This window comes from Halyomorpha halys, unplaced genomic scaffold (assembly GCF_000696795.3).
Source record: "Halyomorpha halys isolate HHAL.00 unplaced genomic scaffold, Hhal_1.1 Scaffold410.1, whole genome shotgun sequence".
In the NCBI taxonomy this organism is placed as follows: domain Eukaryota; kingdom Metazoa; phylum Arthropoda; class Insecta; order Hemiptera; family Pentatomidae; genus Halyomorpha; species Halyomorpha halys.
The window spans coordinates 306,810-327,354 of record NW_027111460.1 but is presented as its reverse complement, the minus strand read 5'-3'; the positions used below and the strand labels follow the sequence as shown (position 1 = coordinate 327,354).

The 20,545-nt window shown below is 29.7% G+C and overlaps 1 protein-coding gene across 1 annotated transcript in view; it reads left to right on the top strand.

Annotated features, from left to right (window-relative positions):
• The first annotated feature begins 3,694 nt into the window (after window positions 1–3,694).
• Window positions 3,695–20,545, top strand: part of LOC106682386 (multidrug resistance-associated protein 1) — a 78,513-nt gene continuing 61,662 nt past the window's right edge. Inside the window, exon 1 of the mRNA XM_067049502.1 lies at window positions 3,695–3,833. The gene's annotated coding sequence lies outside the window, so the exon portion shown is untranslated. The remainder of the gene's footprint in view (window positions 3,834–20,545) is intronic.

Genomic DNA, 20,545 nt, shown 5'->3' with positions numbered 1-20,545 from the left:
TTCAAGGCATCTACATTGGACAGTTACTACGCATTCCCAGATAGTTAACAGTAATACCAATTATCAAGCAAATCCTGATAGTTCGACAGTCCTGGCACAACGGCAAAGCCTCCTGAATCCAGATAAGTGATTTTCAGCGACTGTGAAGGTCAGTCATAATGACAGTAAAACCATATTTTGAATGTTCAGATTATAAGGTTAAGACTGATGAATTACGGAAAATTTTGTTTTTAAAAAGCATAATAACTTGTGCAACAGTTTAATATACAATGTTAGCTCTGATATTTTAATTAAGGTAGGAAATTTATGGATCAGAATGTTTTTTAAAACAATTTATAATGATTGAAATGTTATTGACATTGTTGATTAATAGATAGTTGAGAATGGCCGGATTGGCCGAAACGTAGTTACAAGAAATAAACAGTTTGAGACTAATTGAATATTTTTACTATACTAATAAAAACAATGTTGTTATCAAAGGAAAGCTAAACCACAAATTAAAGATAGTTAATTTTGAAAATGAAAATGGTTTCATGGTCAATTATTATTTTAATATGTTGTTGTAGTATAGTTTTTTCGGAGTTACCAGGAATAACAGCATAAGTGACACGTAAGTACAAGAGCCCCCAAGAAGATAAAAAAGGCAATTATTTCACCTCAATTTTTTTATTACTTTAATGAAGACTATGTATTTCAATGTAGTCGGTCTGCCAAGTATAGGTAGGGGAAATAAAAAATTACGATCGTTTTAAAACGTTAATTTTTCATTCGGAACTCTATCTCTTTAAAACTACCAACGACAATAGAAAACCTAAGAGAAGGTCTTTTAAAGTATAGTGCATTTTCTACAATATGAGCTTTTTAAATCCCAACATTTCATAAAAAATCAGTAGTTAGTAAATTTATTATGGAAAAAAGATATCTCAAAAATCATTCGACGTAGAAATGTCTATTAGCACTCAAATGAAAGCTAGCTTAATGTACTATAAAGTTTATGAAGTAGGATCTTTGTAGGAGTAGTAGTTTTCATGGTATTCGACAAAATGAATTCACAAAATGTTGATTTCTAGCTGTTGTTGAACAAAAGTTTTTATTTATGATAAAATCTATCTGAGGATCCATAACACGTACAGATGCCTGCCAGTACTCAAATTGTAGCTAGTTACTATAAATATAATATTACTTAATACCAGTACTATAAAAAGTAGTTCATGACGTGTATCTTCGTAGGAATAGCAATTTTTGTGATATTTTCGAAAAATTTATCTTAAATTTATTTAGAAAATAGCTCTATTAAGGGTAATGTTTTAGCAAATTTACTCTACTTTAAATTCTGGAAGATTTCTGATTGACCGTGTGTATTAAGAAATGGAATATGGTCCGGGTGCGGTCAAATTAAACTCAAATAGTAATATTTTCTACTATTTTTATTTCAGCCAACGTTTCGGCCCACGCTGCTGGGCTTCATAAGGGATAAAAAAAATACACTTAACATAAATAAAAAAAGTAAATGGAAAATTACAAGGATATACAATGAAACGTAATTTTTTTTTTTAAATTTATTTATTGATATTTACAACTGTACATAAATACATCAATAAATTTAAGGAAATCATAATGGTATAGTACAAGCATGTAGAGAAACTACCCAATGGTAGCACTCTAAAAACATTTTTACAATATAAGGTCTTGAGGCCATCTTCTTTTCAGACGCCTCGGAGGATTGTCCGGAATAAAAGAGGTAGCATGATTAGAAATTAACGGGTTTAAGTGGTTAGGAAGTTTTTAATGGAAGGATTGATATCTGGTTCGGGCAAGATCGGTTAAAAATGGAACATTAAGGTCTTTATGGATGATTTTATTTGTGACAAAGTAGGAAGCATTTAGGATTTTGGATTGCAACGATTGAATACGAGAGGAATTCGAAGGTTCAGTGGAGCCCCAAAGCTCAACGCCGTATGTCCAGATAGGCCTTATTACAGTCATGTAGATCAGTCTTTTGTAATGAATTGGAAGTTTGGACCGTTTGTCTAGTAAGTGCTGTAATAGTCGAAATCGACGTGCAGTTTCCTGTCTTTTCAGTCTTGAGTGAGGATTCCAGGTTAGTCGTTTGTCCAGATGTAGTCCAAGGTAAACGTAAAAATTAAATAAGAAAAATTAAAGGTTATAAACAATAAATGAAAACGGAAATAGTAACAGATAAAAAGAAGAAATATTAAAGAAAGTACAAATTAAGAGATTAAAACAAGATAACAGATAAAAAGAAGAAATATTAAAGAAAGTACAAATTAAGAGATTAAAAGGGATAAGAATAAAATCAAGAAGAAAGGAAGAAAATGAAAGAGACAGAATTCTTACCTGTTTTGACGGAAGTCGAAGTCAGAATGAACTGTCTGTATTGTGAGGAGTGGGGATGGAAGTTAAGTACGTCACATTTGAAAATAATTTTAAAGTAAACAGTGTGAAAAATAAAGAAAATATTAAAATGAGGTAAACAATAAATGAAAATATACATAATAGAGGGGAGAAAATATATTAAAAAAATAAAATAAAATTGTCATGGATAGAAAACAAAAAAGAAATAAAGCTAAAATAATGGAATACAATAAATATAAATGATTAAGAAAGACAATATGTCAAATGAATAGATACATATATATGTAAATTATATAATAGAAAAATTAATAATAAAGTAATTAATGATAATAATAAAGCATACTTAAGCTGGTAATACATGAATATAAATTTAAAAATAAGATACATTAAACATGACCTATCTGTTTAACCTATTGCTTTGAACAGCCCTTATGAAGCCCTGCAAAGTGGGGCGAAACTTGGACATTAAATAGTTATTAACTATTTGTTCCTTTTTGATTGGAACCCTGACCATCTTCTCATATTTAAAATATAATTAAATTAAGTATGGGGTGAGAATTCAGAAAATAAAACCAGACTTAAAGATGTGACAGGAAAGTGGACTTCTGAAATACAGAACGTAGATAAAAGAAGCATTATGAGGATTTTATTAGATGTGTCGGTATGTGAGGGAGACAGTCAACTTTATGATTGATGGAATTCTTATAAATCTACTTTAAATTATGTGTTTTTAGGTTTTCTAGTGTTGTTGGTGGTTTTAATAATAGAGCTCCGAATGAAAAATAAATTTTTCTAAATTTTTGAACAGCTGCCATTTTTTATTCTGCCTACCTATACTTGGCAGACTCATCAATTTTGATTATTAATTATACATAGTTTTCATTAAAGTAATCAAAAATTGGGATGAAATAGCAGCCTTTTTTCTTCCTGGCTCTTGTACTATTATTTATGTAATTTGTCACGCTTGTTTACCTTATGTGCAAACTTCTTCTTAGGTTATGTACATAACAATAAAAATATATATGTTATAAGGGATACGGGATAAGAATTGAAAGAAATATATTTGACAATAATAGTTTCTCTTGACCTTCTGGCTCACTGACCTGGTTTTGATGAGTTCGAAAATAAAACCATATCACACTTTAAAAAAAAAAAAAGAAATAAAAATGTAAACAGTCTTATCTATGAAACGAGTCTGTTGTCAAATATAATCCAGTCCGGTAGATACACAACAATAATGCTAATACTGTGCGAAGAACTATCTGTTGTGCAGGCAGCCATCTTGATGACTAACAATCACGTGGACGTGCGACCTTGATATCAGATGAAGAGCCGATAGTAGAGTTGTTGCATTGGCTTCGGATGGTGAGTGTTTACGTTCGGTTTGTTGATCGCAGAACAAGAATAGAATATCGATCGTCATGGACTTAATTATTTGAAACTAGGAGTATCATGAGGTACGGAGTTAGTTTTATCTATTATGATAACGTTGCGTAGTTTTTAATTAATCGATTTTTCATGCAGCATTCGTAAATGTGCGATCAACCAAATCCAAAGAACTATAAAACAGCTTGAGTGTTAACAATTTATTTGTAAAATCAACATTAATTTATTTTATTATTTTAAAAAAATCATAGTATTTATTAATTTATTTTAATGCCCCTTGTATTTTTGAAAAATTTATTTTGAATTTGTAATTCCTCTATTAGGATCTAATAAATGAGAATTACGAATTCAAAATAGTAAGTCACCGTCATCTAAAACCCTTGTGTTAAAGTTAATATATATATATACTTTAATATTTCTTAAAATCAGGGACTGAAAATAATTCAATTTTTATTTCATTAGAATTTTAATCATAAATTAATTAAAAGATTTTTTTAAATTAAATGTTTTCATTTTTATCTCCCAAAGTTTCAAAAATTAATATAACTACGTCTAGAAAGTAAATTTTTTTTTTTTTTTACTAATAACAATTCTACTGCTAAAACTTACAGACTTAATTCCAAAAGTTAATTTTTTCTTTTCAAATTGGCAATACAGATAAACATTTTTAAAAAAGTTAACTTACTCTTGAATTATTTTTTTTAATAATGATTTTCCAAAAGTAAATATATTTAGTTTTTGATTTGAATCATTAATTTTTTCCATAATTATTATATTTAAATTTTTTTCAGCCAAACAAAATGTATGATAGCTATTTTTCAGGTTTTTAACAAAATGTTCTTTTAAAAAAATTAATATTAACCAAGTTTATTTGAATTCATATTAAAGATAGTAGTTAAAGATAAAAAAAAGGAATTACCTTAATCCTGGTAAATTAGGTAATTACATTTTTTTATAAAAATAAAATTCTCAGTGAAATTTTTTCTTTAAATTCTTACTATCTTATCTTATCTTTCTTTAAACTTACTGATTTTAATCCAAAATTTAATTTTTCTCATTTCAAATAGGTGCTACAGAACAACATTTTAATAAAGAGTTAACTTGTTTACATAATATGCTCCCATATTACTTTTTAATAATGATTTTCCAAAAGAGGTTATAGAGAATTCAGGTTGAAAATTTCTCAAATTTGTAAGATTATTTTTTCCCACATTTTTTTTTCCTAACAAGTTTCTTTCAATTTTTATCTGTTTTATTGTAAGTTTTATCAATGTTTATATAAAAAATTAATCATTTTTTAACCAAGCTTATTTGAATTATAATTAAAGATAATAGTTAAGGACAAAAAAAAAAAAAAGGAATTGCCTTAATCCTGGAAAATTAGGTTATTATTACATTTTTTTTTTTTTTATAAAAATAAAATTCTCATTGAAATTTTTATATTATATATATTTGTTTTAAACAGGTTTCGTTTTATTTCTGACTGCCAAAACTTAAAATATAAATTTGTATACCTTTTTTCCTATCAATTTTTTTAAATGATATTTTTTTATAAACAATTACGTAGTTTTTAGCTAATCTTATTATTACTATAATAAATTACTACAATTGAATAATAAAAAACAAAAAAAAAAACCTGCTTTAATCACAGCAGATTAAGTTATTATTTTTTTTATTTTTTCATATAAATAAAATTTGCATCATTTTCACATTGAATTGTCTTCCAAACAGTATTCATTTAATTTTTTAATGTCAAGCCACTTAATATAATTATATAAATCCGTACTTTTTACCATTAATAAAAATATAAATTTGCCAACAATTTTTTTTTAACTAGCTTATGTTAACTAGAATAAAATACAGTAGTTAAAGATAAAAAAAACAAAAACGAAAACAATGTTAAACCTTATCTTGCCTTAATCCTGGTAGAATAGAATTTTAATTAAACAATAAAAACAAATTAAAAAATAAATAAAGTTTGAAATAAACTACTTTAATTACTTATGAATTATACATATTTAATTGTGACACCAATTAATTACCGGCTTCTTATAAGAGTTATTAATTCTTTTGATACTTGAAAAATAAGAATCCTATTAACACACACCAAAAAAATTTCAGATATTTAACAGCTATACAAAAATTTTTATTTAGTGATATTTTCAAATAATAATTCTTTCATTCGTAGTATCTTTTAGTTTTAAAAATAAAAATTATGGTGTAAAGTATTGTGAAATTTATGGAAAGTTTAAAGTAATGAATCGGTGGATTTATAAATTGTCGCTGAAAGAAAAATAGAACCTTCTTTTATTAATTAATTTTTTTTTTAATTTAGTTTTGATAATTATTATACATCAGAGCACTAATTTATATTTTTATTGTGGTGGATTAACAACCATGATAATTAGAAGATAACATGAATTTTTTTGATGAAGCATTATGATATATCAATGTGCAATAGTAAAGGGTCGTTTCCTATGAAATGTCAGTTTTCACAGGAATGGTTATTTAATAAAAGAACTTCAAGAAATGAAAATATTTTGATTCAAAATATTTATCCTGATTTTCTATATTCTTTTTTCCTGAACGTGTTATCAACTTTTCAATCACGGAACTGAAAAATTCATGGTTTTGTGAAGAAATGAAGTCAGAAAATGCGTTTTCGACCTCAGAATAATTTTGACAAATTTTACTTTTAAGGAAGTTGCCCAAATTTTTTGAACAGATGGAAATCTTTTGGAGATAAGTCTGGTGAATAAGGTAGGTTTGGACTTCGTAACACAGCTCGTTTTGTTTCTTTGCTTGGGGTATTCATGATGTAACTTATAATAATAAATTGAAAAAAAAAATCTATAACTGATAATAACAGAACATCCATTTATAATACAATAAAGGCTAAAATAATGATATATTATTAGAGATTATAACGTAGAATATCAACAAATAAAAAAAAGTATATTAAACCAAAATATAACTTCTAATAGTAAATTGAAAAAAAAAAATGATAAAGACAATTAAGAGCACATAACGTTGAAAGTCTGTATTTACAAATTTTTGAATGAATGACTGGGCATCCATTTTCAAGATTCCAAGGCTGTAATATAGTATAATATTAGAGAGTAGAAAAAAATAATAAATAAATAAATGCATAATATTAAATCAAAATGTAACTTCTAATAGTAAATAGAAAAATAAATAAAATAAAGTCGAAAATTATAATTGACCCGAGGATCGAGAACGGGTATTGCGAGAATGAATGGAGGATTAAATTGAAGATGGAAGATATATGATGGAAGGCAGGATTGGATAACTTGGTAGAGCAAGGATAGCAGGAAATACTTACGACAGTAAGAAGGATATAACCAAGTCAACTCTTCTCAATATCGGGGAATGGAGGTATCCCTGGGGATCCCGAAGATGAATCCTACAAAGCAATTAATTAAACGTTTAAGTTTAGCCTAAAGCTCCCTATTTTTTGAAATTTATTTGTTTGTTTTTTTTATTGTAAAATGTAGCCATTAATCTCTGTATCTGTTGCTGTTTAGTAGGGGTATTCATGATATTGTGTTAAATGTAAAATCTTTTACCATGTTAAATATTATAAGTATAGCATTTTGAGCAGCCCTATTTAAAGTCATGTTAAATGTTAAATTCATAAGAGCTCCTAGCGGAATTTCTGAGCAACTTGTTTTATAACCTTTCCTTCCAAAACTTCATGTCATTGTTTACTTCTAAGTTTTGGTTAAAGTATTTTATTACAACATACCTAAAGTGAAAGTTGTGTGAAAGTTTCGCCACTGAGTACCTTGTTGATCTTTTAACTGGTGAGGAAAAGAATCATATGCTAATTATCAACTGTCATTACATTATTACTATTGTCATCAATTGCTTTATTAGTTATAAAACATCCAAAACAATACTAACACAATCAAAACACAAACTACGAGCAAGTAACCTAACACGACAAAAAACATTGGTGACGAACTCATCTGGTCTATTGCGTGACGTCATTTTCCATTTAGCAGACCTAGTAACAGACTCTCAACCATGTTATATATTAGGGGTATTCATAATGTTGTGTTAAATATAAAATGTTTTACGACGTTAAATGTTAAGTATAGGATTGTGAGTAGCCCAATTTCAAGTTATGTTAAAGGTTAACTGCATAAGAGCTCCTAGCGGATTTTTTGAGCAACTTGCTTATAACCTTTCCTTCCAAAACTTCATGTTATTGTTTACTTCTAAGTTTTGGTTAAAGTATTTTATTACAACATGCCTAAAGTGGAAGTTGTGTGAAGGTTTCGCCACTGAGTGGCTTGTTGATCTTCTAACTAGCGAGGAAAATAATCATAAGCTAATTATCAACTGTCATTACATTGTTACTATTGTCATCCATTCCTTTATTAGTTATAAAAACATCCATAACAATACTAAAACAATCAAAACACAAACTACGAGCAAGTAACCTAGCAAAAAAAAATTGTGAGCTCATCTGGTATGTTGCGTGACGTCATTCTCCATTTAACAGATCTAGTAACAGACTCTCAGCCATGTTATATGTTATAATTATTGGAGAAGTTTGTCAGGGGGTGCGGTCAGCAAAGAACAACATAAATAAACAAAACTATATTTATTTATTTTATGCCGACGTTGGCATAAAATAAATAAATATGGTTTTGTTTATTTATGTTGTTCTTTGCTGACCGCACCCCCCGACAAACATCTCCAATCATTAATCTACGGTCAACTATCTACACCCCATATATGTTATATCGTTTTAACACGGTAAAATAAGGAAATATTTCTCCATTTAACACGTTTTAACATGTTAAACGAAAGATCATGAATACCCCTACTGTTTGTAATGAAACATGAGGTCTGGCGTTGTCGTTTAAGGGTTATAAGTTATAAGTTCCTTCATATTAACCAATGCAAGTCGTTTTTTATGTATTATGCCAATATCACTGTAGTACGAGGTGAATTTGATGGTTTCACCTCTGAGTAAAAAAGGAAAATTGAATTACATTGACCACCACACAGAAACCAATAATATTTTTGGATGCAGATTTGGTTTTGGCATATGTCCCGGTTTTTCGTCGATATTTAACAACTGACCTGACTGACAACTGTTGTATACGATGGGCTGCCAACAAGTCGATCGCTGGCAATGTCGGGTGGAATTCCGTGTATGGACTTTGGGGCGATTTAAGAAGACATATTCTAGCAATAGTTTCAGACATATTTCATATAGACCAAAAGTTGTTAATTTGTTATTAATTGTTAATTTCTTTTTTACGTTGGTAAATAAGCCGTATATCTGTATATCAGTACTATGTATACTCAGTGAGCTATCGATAGGTTAGCAAAAAGTAAGTCATATTGTTCTTCCATGATACATTTTCCTGGTCCCCTCCAAAAAAAAAAACGCGAAAATGAAATATTGAAATCAAATTATCAGTCATAATGTGCAGCTTTATAACAACTTTTTCATCTTTATGAACAACTTGATAAAAATAAATAAATTGCATTTTAAATTCGTAAATAATGCCTGTTGAACAGATTCGATACTTAGGACTCCATCTTGACAGGAGACTTACTTGGAATCCACATACAAGACTGAAACGACAAGAAACTGCTCGTAGATTCCGATTGCTACAACACTTACTTGACAAACGCTCTAAACTTCCCATTCACTACAAAAACTTAGTATACACTACGATAATCAGACCAATTTGGACATATGGAATTGAGCTCTGGGGCTCCACCAAACCATAAAATTCTTCCCGCATCCAATCGTTACAATCCAAAATCCTACGTAAAATCCTTGATGCTCCTTATTACGTCACAAATAAACTCATTCGCAAAGACCTTAACATCCATTCTTTGCAGATTTGACCCAAAACAGATATGCGTCCTTTCATTCCAAACTCCTTAACCATCCTAACCCATTAATTCTTAATCTTTCATCCTTAACAATCCCTGATAATCCTCCGAGGCGTCTGAAAAGAAGATGGCCACGGGACCTTCTAATTTAAATTAATGTTTGAAGTACCACCAATGGGTGGTCCCTTCACAAGATTTTCAAGTGTATATGAAACATACAACATATTTACCTATTGTATTATTTTGTCAGTTGTAAATTACATTAAATAAATAATTTAAAAAAAAAAAAAGTCGTAAAAATCTATCTTGAATAAAGTGTTGGAAAATCGACATTTTCGATAACTCATGTACGGAATGCTGCTATCAAAATTCATTTTCTTCATGAGCCTGTATTTCGGAAACTTAATAAGTGATTTAAAAAATAAAAAATAGTTTTGAAAATATATATTACTTATCAACCCATACCTCGCTGGAATGCACCTGATACTGTAATATAATGGAATGATACTGAAATGCTCAGTTTATAAACATCGATACCACCGAGTACTACAAATCGATCGCACTTACACACATTAACACTTATAAGATAAAAAGTAGATCTTATGAACAGAAAAGCTGCCCTCCCCCCCTGGCTTATACATTTACAAAAATATCACTAGAATATACTGAGCCACTATATATATTCTTATCTCATAATAATATTCTTATCCACTATAATTTATATCTCTGGGGCTATCAAATGCCATCGTGAAATGCTACATATAAGACATTGGCTTTTAGTGGATCAGAACATGGTGTTTCAATCTTTACTGATTTAAATAATACATTTAAACATATTGTAATATAATAAATGAATACATACAAGTCAAGATAAATTATTTAAAAGAAACTATACATCTAGAAAACAATACGATGTCTGATTGATAAAGCCGTTTATCTGTATTTCAAAGCGATGTGTACTCAACCAGCTATTGATAGATTAGAAAAAAAGCAAGTCATATTATTCTTTTATGGGCCAAAAAATAAACATTGCGAAATTGAAATATTGAAATAAAATTATCAGTCTTACATTGAAACTTTGTAACTTTTTCGTATTTACGAACAAATAGTACAACAACTTATACATTACAGTTGATAAAAAAATTAGTTTGCATTTTTGCAAGTGTCGGGAAATCGAATTTTTTAGATAGAGCATGTACGGACTGCTGCTATAAAAGTTTGGGTCTGGAAATTTATTTTTTTCATTAGCCTCTATCTCGAAAACTTAGTAACTGGTTGAAAAAATAAAAAACAGTTTTGAACATATATATATATTACTATCTACCCGTCGCTGGAATGCATCTGATCCCGAAACTCAGTCTATAATGCATTTCATATGTATGCATTTCACACCCCTCCTTCTCCTAGTACAAGAGCCGGGAAGAAAAAAGGCAGTTATCTCACCTCAATTTTTGATTACTTTAATGGAAACTAGGTATAATTACTAGTCTAAATTGATGAGTCTGTTAAGTACAGGTAGGGGGAATAAAAAATGGCGGCTGTTTTAAATCCTTAAAAAAACATTAATTTTTCATTCGGAGCTCTGTATCTTAAAAACTACCAATAATAGTAGATAATCTAAGTGAAACTTATTTAAAGAGGAGTAAATTTTCTGAAATATTAGCCCTAAAAGAGCTATTTACGTCCAATAGTTTTCGAGATATAGCTTTTTAAAAAGCAAAATTTCTTAAAAATCTACTCAAAGATTAGTAGTTAGCTAATTTATTTTGTGAAATCTATATCTCAGGAACTATTTAACGTACAGATGTGTATTAGCACTCAAATTAAAGCTAGTTTAATGCACTTTACCTTCGTAGGAATAGTAGTTTTCATGATATTTGGTAAAATAAATTGATTTATAGTTGTGTGGACAATAAATTTGATTTATGAAAAACATTATTTCAGAAACCATTGGACGTACAGATGTCTGCCAGCGCTCAAATTAAAGCTAGTTAAATTTACTACAACATATTTAATTATATTTATCTTTGTAGAAGTAGTAGTTTTTATGATATTTGATAAAATAAATTGTTCGTATAAAATGTTGAATTTTGGAAAACATATATCTTTAGATCCATAAGACGGCCATATGTCAGCCAACACTCAAAATAAAGGAAATTTAACTTACTATAAAGTATTTTATGACACTTATCTTCGTAGGGGTAGTAGTTTTTATGATATTCACATATGAATATAAATTTTGCAAATGAAAATTTGTCCGAACAACTATAAATCAATTTATTTTAGCGAATTTCATGTAAACTATTACTTCTACAAAGATAAATATCATAAACTACTTTATAGCTAATTAAACTAGCTTCCATTTGAATGCTAATAGACATCTGTACGTCAAATGGTTTTTGAGATATAGATTTTTCAAAATAAATTCATTAACTACTCATCTTTAAGTACGTCCCATTCAACATTTTTCTGAAATGTTGTTTTTTAAAGAGCTATATCTCGAAAACTATTTAACGTAAATAACTCTATTAGGGCTTTAATTTTAGCAAATTTACTTTACTTTAAATCATGTTGTCTTAGGGGTTGTCTTGTTCCTACTTTTTAAGATATAGAGCTCCGAATGAAATTATTTTTTTTTTTATCACTTTGAAACAGCCACCATTTTTTATTCCCATATTTTTTTATTTTATAATCAAAAACTGGGGTGAGATAACTGCCTTTTATTCTCCTCTTGGGCTCTTGTGCTATCCATTACTCCGATAACAAGAAGTCGATTGCGCTTATAAGATAAAAATTAGATCTTCTATACTCTATGATATATACCATACTCAAAAACCAAGTTAGATATATTATCACTACATTTCACACTACATTTTTGTCAAATTTGTTATTAAAAATTATATAATATTTTTTTACAAATAATTATCTGAAACTCAACTACACTCATCATAAATTAATTTTACATAAGATCTAAGACGGATTTAATTAGCATGATGAGTGGAAAGCATGGTGGTTTTTTTGTTATTATATATCAATTCATACAAGTCCCTCTTAATAAAAGATATCCTATTAAAGAACAGTTGAGAATAAGGAAAGGCAATTATAACAAATACTTTCACGAGTTTTATACATTAAAATATATTCTAGTAATAAGACACTTAATACTAATCTATGATAATATAATGGAGTACCTGGCATTCGTTATTCCACCACTGAGAGAAAGAAAATATTAGAGTTTTAATTCCGTTTCTAGTTCTTTTGGATTTTTTCCCCGTCTGTTGCTTACATGAATAAATCTGAATCTGGGAAGGGAAAAATTTTACTAATTTACCCCATACGCTTGGAGCGACTGTTCATCGAATTATGTATTTTGGAATCCAGCAATATTTCGTTGTCAGATGAATTTTTTTCCTTCTAAGCCCAATGGGTGTGAGGGGTTGATGTCATAGTACAAGAGCCCAAGAGGAGAAAAAAGGCAGTTATCTCACCACAATTTTTGATTATTTTAATGAAAACAATGTATAATTACTAGTCAAAATTGCTAAGTATAGGTCGGGGGAATAAAAAATGGCGGCTGTTTCAAAGCGATAAAAAAAAACTATTTTTTCATTCGGAGCTCTATATATTAAAAAGTAGGAACAACTCAAGAAAACCTAAGAGAACGTCATTTAAAGAAGAGTAAATTTTCTAAAATATAAGCTCTAATAGAGTTATTTACGTTAAATAGTTTTCGAGCTTGTAGATTGAGATATAGCTTGTTAAAAAGCAACATTTCATAAAAATGTTGTATGGGACGTACTGAAAGATCAGTTAGTGAATTTATTTTGAAAAGTTTATATCTCAAAAATCATTTGACGTTCAGATTTCTATTAGCACTCAAATTAAAGCTAGTTTAATGAACTATAAAGTAGTTAATAATGTTTATCTTCGTAGGAGTAATAGTTTATATGAAATTTGCTAAAATAAATTGATTTATAGTTGTTCGGACAAATTTTCATTTGCCAAATTTATATTCATATGTGAATATCATAAAAACTTCTACCCCTACGAAGATAAGTGCCATAAACTACTTTATAGTAAGTTAAATTTCCTTTATTTTGAGTGTCTTATGGATCTAGAGATATATTTTTTCATTTGACTAGTAATTATACCTAGTTTTCATTAAAGTAAACAAAAATTGAGGTGAGATAACTGCCTTTTTTCCTTCCCGGCTCTTGTACTAGGAGAAGAAGGGGTGTGAAATGGATTATAGACTGAGTTTCGAAATCAGGTGCATTCCAGCGACGGGTAGATAAGTAATATATATATGTTCAAAACTGTTTTTTATTTTTTCAACCAGTTACTAAGTTTTCGAGATATAGGCTTACAAAAAAAAAATATTATGGATGTAGGGATATATTTTTTCAAAAATCAAATATTTTATACGAACAACTAAAAATTAACATTTTGTGAGTTTATTTTGTCAAATAACATAAAATCTACATCTCCTACAAAGATAAACTTTGTAAACTAGTTTGTGTTAAATTAAACTAGCTTTAATTTGAGTGCTAGCAACCATCTGTATGTCTTATGGTTTCTGAAATAAAGTTTTACATAAATCAAACTTATTGTCCGAACAACTATAAATCAATATATTTTAGCAAATATCATGAAAACTACTATTCCTACGAAGATAAAGGGCATAAACTACTTTATAGTACATTAAACTAGCTTTAATTTGAGTGCTAATAGACATGTGTACGTCACATATTTCCTGAGATATAGATTTCTCAAAATAAATTAACTAACTACTCATCTTGAAATGTTGCTTTTTAAAAGGCTACATCTCGAGAACTATTGGACGTAAATAGCTCTATTAGGGCTAATATTTCAGCAAGTTTACTCTTCTTTAAATAATGTTCTTTTAGAGTTTCTAGTGTTGTTGGTTGTTTTTAAGATACAGAGCTCCGAATGAAAAATTAACGTTTTTTTAAGGTTTTAAAACAGCCGCCATTTTTTATTCCCCCTACCTATACTTGGCAGTCTCATCAATTTTAACTTGTAATTGACTGAATAAATATAAACAATAAAGATGAAGTCGCCTAAATATAGTTGTAATATTGAATGATACTCAGCACCCACAAATATATATATATTTACTGTAATTGTTTGTCATTATTAACAATAGAAGGGAGAGAAAAAAAATCTGTTAGTATTGCAAATTAAATTGAAGCTTAGGTAAAATAAAAGTGCGAAAGCGTGAAACTTCATTAAACATTATTACCGCTTAGAGAAATCGATTGTTGAGACTCAGAGTTTCTGATAATGTCTCCAAGAAATAAAATTGTACATTTTATAACTTATAATTTATCAGTAGAGATCGAAATAACTTAATGCCATTATTAGGTCTTTATTGTACGAAAATTCGATCTCTCTGCCTGAATAATAATAATAGTGTTTATTTATGTACATATATACATTTATAATAACATTATTTACATTTCCATTTACTTTTTCCTTATATACATGTATATGACCTTCCTTTTTGAAGGAGTTAACAAGGACTATCCGTACTTTTGTTCACTGAGAGTTCCCTTATCTTCATCTTCCAGTATTTTCTGTCCTTGACTCTTCGTGGTCATAGTGTTCCTTCTACCTTCTTTATCTCGTCTAACCATCTTCTTCTTTGTCTGCCTCGGTTCCTTTTCATATCCAAGGGGATCCACACTGTTAGTTTTTTAGCCCAGTTTTCGTCGTTCTTCCACATTAGATGCCCAGTCCATTGCCATTTCATCTTCTTGACGTGCTTGATTTCAGCTGTGACCCCGGTATATTTCCTTATTGCTAGGCATTGAGCTTTTGGCTTCTTCTTATGCCTAGCATGCTCCTCTCCATTGCTCTTTGGCATGTTTGAATCTTTTTCTCATGGCGCTTGTTGAGCGACCATGTTGGGCATCCATAAGGCATCACAGGCAATATACAGCTATTGAAAGTCAACGTCTTTAAAGGCTGGCTGGAATTTTTGTTCTTCATTATGATTCGTAATCTCCAATATTTCCGCGAAGCCATAGCACTCTTTGTCCGAATCTTTGTTGATTGCCTATCTTTAAAAGAGATCCTTTGCCCTAGATATGTGATATTATCTACTATATTTATTTCTAGAAGGTTTGTTTCACTTTGGTGACATGTGAGTTTGTAATTATTTTATGCACTTATGCACATAAGCTGATTGGTCACTATTTCTTCTTCTATGCTTGAGATCAAAATTACATCATCTGCGTATTTAAGTATTTAGTTTTGCACCGTTCATATTGATTCCATATTCATCCCAGCCCATCCCCTTTAGAATAAGTTGCAATACTATACTGAAGATCTGTGGTGACCTGATAAAAAATAATCTATAAAATGTTATAAGATCTCATTTACAGAGACACCGAGTCTCAGCAATCGATTTCTCTAAACGGTAATAATATTTGAGGAATTTCATACTTTTATGTTACCTACTCTTCGATTTTATTTGCAGAAATTTTATTTTTTTACACCCTCCTAATTTTATTAATGACCAACAATTACAAACGTATAATTTAGGCGACATTACGCAACTTTATTGTTTGCATAGTCATGCCTTACTATGAAAATAATAGTTTTAGAACAAATAATTTCTTCAATAGGAGAATGGTCGGTAGATCTTATTCTTTCGTCAGCTATCCATTTGTCAGTCTTTTTGAAAATCACCATCAACATAGCTACTTACGACTGCTGCACATAATGGAAAGAAGGAAAGACTGTCAGTTGGAATGACACATAAAACACCTTGTCAATCAACACACAAACACCTTAAGTCAACACTTAAAAGTACCAATTCGACCAAGGTCGTTCTGTATCCGAGTTGAGACGCCAACTTAACAACATCGAGGCTGCAACGGCGCTTGTTTGAATCCGGCCTGGCCAAATTGACATTTATTTCGTGGCGGTCCCAAAGAATGAAATTTCGATGCTCCCAAATCTTTTTTGATCATATTAAAGATAGTTAAATTTAATACAAAATAGTTAATTATGTTGATCTTTGTAGGAGTAGTAGTTTTTATGATATTTGATAAAATAAACTCATAAAATGTTAATTTCTAGTTGTTCGTATAAAATGTTGGATTTTTGATAAAATATATCTCTAAATCCATAAGACGCACATATGTCTGCCAACACTCAAAATAAAGGAAATTTAACTTTCTATAAAGTAGTTTATGACACTTATCTTCGTAGGGGTAGTAGTTTTTATGATATTCACATATGAATATAACTTGGGCAAATAAAAATTTGTCCGAACAACTATAAATCAATTTATTTCAGCAAATTTCATGTAAACTATTACTCCTACGAAGATAAACATCATATACTACTATATAGCTCATTAAACTAGCTTTAATTTGAGTGCTGATAGACATCCGTACGTCAAATGGTTTTTGAGATATAAATTTTTCAAAATAAATTCACTAACTACTGATCTTTCAGTACGTCCCATACAACATTTTTCTGAAACGTAGCTTTTTAAAAAGCTATATCTCGAAAAATATTTAACGTAAATAACTCTATTAGGGCTCATATTTTAGCAATTTTACTATTCTTTAAATGACGTTCTATTAGGTTTTCTTGTGTTCCTACTTTTTAAGACATAGAGCTCCAAATGAAAAATTTGTTTTTTTTATCGATTTGAAACGGCCGCCATTTTTTATTCCCCGTATCTATACTTGGCAGACTCATCAATTTTGACTAGTGCTTCTACATAGTTTTCATTAAAGTAATCAAACATTAGGGTGAGATAACTACCTTTTTTCTCCTCTTGTGCTCTTGTACTATAACTTTTAATTACCAGATTTCCCTACACCATCAATCTGAACTTCCATCACTTCATCTTTGCCCAGTGTATGTAATCCAGTTATTGACATTCCAACTGACCGTCTTCTATGACCCTCGGTTTCAGTTTGGCATTGAGTATAATTGCTCAACAAAAAAAAAAAAAAAAGGATGCTACTAATTATACACTCATCGCATGGTATATTATTTACTCAGTAATCTATGAATTACAGCTGTTTATTGACTTGCTCTCACACTTGAAGGTTACACAATGCTTGAACAGGTGTGTAACCGACTTATGTAATAGCTTTTGTCACATTGTGCAAATTTTTTTCCATTATTCAAAAAGTCTCATTCATAAGGAAGACGGCATTTTTTATTTTTAATCAAGATCAAAGATCTATAATGGGTTTTCAAACATTGTGCCTGTAATGTAATGGAACAAATAAAGTAATTGATTATTAACTTGCTGAACCTATCGTAAAGTCATAGGCTTCACTTTGTTCTTAAACCCAATGCCAAACTAATTTTGTAATTGCTTTATTAACCACTATTTATTTACAGTAGACGTGGGAATTATTTAAATAACGTCTTACACTAGATGAACAGCGCTTTAAGGTTTTCGAAAATAAAATATTCGAAACGAAAAAGGATGAATTAGTGGGAGAATTTAGAAGACTACACAACACTGAATTAAGGGACCTACTTTTTTATTGTTATTGCATTCGAAGAATAAGATGGCGTGTAAGGTTGTGGGGCTTGGGTAACGAGCGGATCCCTAAAATATTAATAAACTCTTAACCTACGGGTAAACGTCCGAGGTGTAGTTTTTTTTTTTTTTTCTTTCTCGCAAAAACCTTGATTTCCTTTAGTCTTTTTCAATATCTATCTCCAGACAGTCTTGGTCCGTTATTCCTAGTCTTTCCGTTTCTTCCTTCATCTGCCTGATGAATGCTCCTGAGCTTTTGTATCCTCGGATTTTTTGGAATATTTCCTTGTTTAGTCTTTCCCGGGCCATTCTTACCATACATCCGTGGAATGTTAGTTTCCTGATCCTTATTTCTGTTTCTAGGTCCTCGTGTCTTTGTAGATTTCTTTGCGAGTTCCTAGCCTGCACCCTTCTTGCGTCTTTTTGGGGCCGTAGATTCTTCATAGGATTCTTCGTTCTATTCTCTATAGTTCTTCCAGACAGGGGAGGCGTGTGGTTTCCGCCCCGTATAGTATTATCGGTTTAACAACTGTGTTATAGTGTCGTATTTTCGCTTTATTTTTGTTGTTGTATACGTCACTAGTTGCAAACGTTTGTTTCTCTAGTTCGCTTATTCTTTCCTTCATACTTTCATTTTCTTTTTTATTTGATTTGGTTTCTACTGTATTCTTTTTGAAGTCTGGATCAGTAGTAATTAATTCTGTTATTTCGTAAGAGATTTGTATACATTTTTTTTTTTTTTTTGGCTATTTATGACAGTGTGTTTATTTTGTCGATCGCCTCTTCTTCTGTTTCTGCTAAAAAGCCAAGGTCGTCTGCGTAGGCAAGGTATCTTACTTTGACGGGGTTGTTCCTGGTCCCTGTTGTCATACCCGTATTATTGGTTCTCCATAGCTCTTTCATCATCTTATCCAGTACCACGTTGAAAAGTTTTGGGGAGAGGCCGTCTTCTTGTATGAGTCCCGTTTTTATTTGGAAAGGTTTGCTGCTAGTTCCTCTGAATCTTACCTTGGATTCGGTGTCCGTTAGTGTCAGTTCTATTAGTTTCATATTCTTCAGGTCTACTCCTTATTCTTTCAATATTTTCAGTAGTGTCTTTCTATCCACCGAATCGAACGCTTTTTTTAAGTCAAAATTAGATGTAGAGTTATTTTTTTGTGTGTGGGGGGGTTTGCCTTGTAGTGTTTTATCAGTAATTTTAGTCTCGGGATTTTAGCTAATCTTTTATCATTATTATTGATAAGTTATCAATATCTTTTGAGTTTTAAGAATTAAGTTAAATCATTGTTCAGTCGCGTTTAATCAAAATGAGTCGTTTTAATTCCAAAGTTAAGTATTTATGTTGATGAAAAAAAATTTATTTTCTCCTTCTTAAAGAAAAAATCTGGTAACTCTAGTTATAAAAAATTTTATTTTAAAAATAAAAAAAAATAATGACAATATTGCAGCATATAAAATAAAGAGTATTTGCAAAATGAATATGTTTTCGAACAAAAATGTCTAAATGAAGAGAAGATGGTTGGGGGTGGGGTCAGAGGATAACACAAATAAGTTTAAAAAACTCATTTATTAGTGCCAAAGTTTCAGACAGAATATCTAGCCTTCATCAAGGCTAAAAACAAGATAACAAGCAGCAAGTAAAGGATATATAGAAAGTTTAAAGTAAATAATTGTACAGAATATATACAGATAGAAATAAGGTAATGAAATACGTGGGAAATTAGACATTAAATATGTTTTTTACTAGACATTAAAATGGGCAATTCAATATGGAAGTAAAATAGCATGTTTAATGAAATGAAAATATAAAGTATTGTAATGCAAAGAAACAATGAAGTATGAATAATGTAAGTTAATAATAATAATTGAAAAATTTAAGTTTTAGAAAATTATATTATTCATATTTCGTTATTTCTTTTCATTATATAACTTTAAGTTTTTATCTCATTATTCATTTTATTTTACTTAGGTATTTAATTTCCTATATATACGTTTAATTTCCTGCTTCTCTCATTACTTTATTTTTATCTATATTCATTCTGTACAATTATCTATCTTTCTATATATCCTTTATTCACTGGTTGTTATATTGTTTTTTGTTCTTAGCCCTGGCGAAGGCTAGAAATTCTGGCCGAATCGTTAACACAAATAAATAAGTTTAAACTTATTTGTGTTAGTCTCTGACGGAACCCCCAACCATCTTCTCCTCATATATGTTATCCACGGCCAACTATCTTCTCATCATTAAAAATGTAAAAAAAAATTGGACAAATAAAAGTCGTATTATGTACGAATAGATTCCAAAGAAAAAAAAAAAAACTGGAAGATTGTTGATTGACCGTGTGAATATATGAATGGAAT